The 2,481-nt window shown below is 41.9% G+C and overlaps 1 non-coding gene across 1 annotated transcript; it reads right to left on the reverse strand.

Annotated features, from left to right (window-relative positions):
• Positions 1 to 833: 833 nt before the first annotated feature.
• On the reverse strand, positions 834 to 940 carry LOC132662584 (U6 spliceosomal RNA). The gene has a single exon (XR_009602611.1). It is a non-coding gene; the product is annotated as a U6 spliceosomal RNA (small nuclear RNA).
• Between the last annotated feature and the right edge of the window lie 1,541 nt (positions 941 to 2,481).

The raw sequence follows: 2,481 nt of genomic DNA on the forward strand, positions 1-2,481 counted from the left end.
GGGGGCAAATCTGTGATCTCTCTGTCTTTCCAAATTTCCAAAGAGGAAGCATCTCTCAGCCAGAGCAGGAGCCTGAGCCTGGTTTGTAGACAGTGGGGCATATAGGTGCCTCATTGCTGTGTGCCCTGGGGCAGCAATAAATTGCTATTTGCTGATCTCCAAGCCTCTGGCAGAGATAGGGAGGGAGGGCTGGGAAAGTGACATTTCTGTAAATAACCACACCTGGTTCTAAGAGCAGAAGGATTGGCATGTCCCTGTAGCCTCATCAATTACCATCAACCTTTTGCAGAGGGAGTCCAGGGAGAGAATCTCTTCACACTCTTGTGATTATTTATAGCCACCTCATCCTGTCTGCACTCTGGGGGGAGCATGGTTTGCTTGGCAGCGGCCTCCTTCCAGATGTGTTTATACTCTTCCAGGCCCGGTGGAAAGCATCCTTCAGCCCCTCCAGTCCAGGGAGCAAAAGGGATGCCTGGCATTAGGACATAAAGAAGTTGTGAAAGGGAAGACATGAGCAGGATGCCTGAATTTCTCGGTTAGATTCATGTATCTCCCAGCGAGCACTGATTGAATAGCCACTTTGCTGCTAAAGAAGGCAATTCAGGCAATTTATGGTTAAATAAACTTGCTTTGCAAGCAGGTAGACCTGGATTTAAATCCCAGCTCTGCCATTTACAAGCTGTGCAGTTTTGGTGAAGCTTCTCCCTCCATTTCCTCATCTGTAAAATAGGATAATAATAGCTCCTCTCAGGGTCATTGTGAGTATTTGAATGCAGAGGGGTAAGCAGGGACTGACACAGCAGATGATAGGTATAAGGTGCCTCTTCTTTAATTTTACATATGGAAGCTTCACGAATTTGCATGTCACCCTTGTGCAAGGGCCATGCTAATCTTCTCTGTGTCATTCCAATTTTAGTACATGTGCTGCTGAAGCCAGCACTGGTGCCTATTCTTGTAAGAGACTACTAGTTACTGTGTGTGTGTGTGTGTGTGTGTGTGTGTGTGTGTGTGTGTGCGCATGATTTTGATAGAAACAGACCTCAAGAAACAGAGACAATGGTGAAAAAGTAATGATTAAAACCTAGAGAAGGAAAGAGCTCTATGGTCAGGTCTGGCCCGAGGGAACTTCATGGTGGGAGAAGGACTGAACTACCCGAGGGTCCTAGGTATGTTACTGGAGCAGCAGTGTGCCCACCGCATGACTGTGGCCTAGGCAGAATGACTTAGGGCAGCTTTTAGGAAAAGGTGGTGTAGTCTGGGAAGGTGGCCTGGGCCCAGGGTGCAGTAGCCTCTCCAGATGGAGAGTTTTCTGGGCATACATACTCGTGTGGAGCATTTGTGAAACAGCTAATCCAGCCCCAGTGAAAAAGAGGCCGCCTAAAGTGACAAAAAGAAAGGATACATTTTGAGTGACTTATCTGCAGTTAATGGATTTTCCTGCTCAGTTCTCTACTTTCAAAAGGTCTACCTTCACCAATATATAGTAATTACCCAATCTATGAACTTCTTGCATTAAACAGTTTTTATAACAAATTGAAAAATTCACAAAATTAGGCAGAATAGTACAGTGAACCCTCATGAACCTATTACCCAGACACAAAATTAACTCACAGCCACTTTTGTTTCATCTGTACCCCTCCCTCCCCTTGACAGAGTGTTTAACACACATCCCCCAAATAATGTCATCTGTAAATACTTCTGTATGCTTTTGTGAATGATGAGAGCTTTCTAAAAGAACAGTATTAACACTATCACATTGAAAAATTAATAAGTCCTTAATATCATTGAATATCCAGTATTCAAATTTCCACAATTGTCTGTTTTTTCCAGTTGAATTAGGATTTAAATAAGATTCATACATTGCAAGTGGTTGATATTTCTCTTTATCTCTGCAATTTATAGATTCCCCTGCCTTTCTTTTTTTTCCCTTTTATGTCATTTGTTGAAGAGACCAGGTCATTTCTTGTTTTCTAGATAGGACTGCATATCTCTGGTATCATTTACCTTGCTCCTTTGTTCCCTATATTTCCCATAAAATGGCAGCTAGGCCTAGTGACTTGGTCCGATTCAGATTTCTTTCTCTCTTTGCAAGACTGCATTGTAAGTATTGTCATGTGCTTCTGTCAGCCAGCACACATGACCGGTTGTCTCTTTTTTGTGATGTAACAGCCATTAATAATCATTGTTCAGATTCATGACTTCATTTGGGGATTTGCAAAATGGCGGCATTCTAATTCTGTCATTCCTTCATCATTTATTACATGGACTATTTCGATAGAGAGAACTCTTTTCTCATTAACTATTTAGATAACTTATGACATAGCTTAATCAGGAAAAATAGGTTGAATGTTTGATTTTTTCCCTCTACTTACCTGCATTCAGAATAGCGGGTTGGTTCCCTTAAATACTCCAGAGGTAACCACTGAGATTTTTTGTTTTATGCTATTATTAGGAAGGAACTTATGAATTTAAACATATTCC

This window comes from Panthera onca, chromosome D1 (assembly GCF_046562875.1).
Source record: "Panthera onca isolate mPanOnc1 chromosome D1, mPanOnc1 haplotype 2, whole genome shotgun sequence".
Taxonomy (NCBI): Eukaryota; Metazoa; Chordata; class Mammalia; order Carnivora; family Felidae; genus Panthera; species Panthera onca.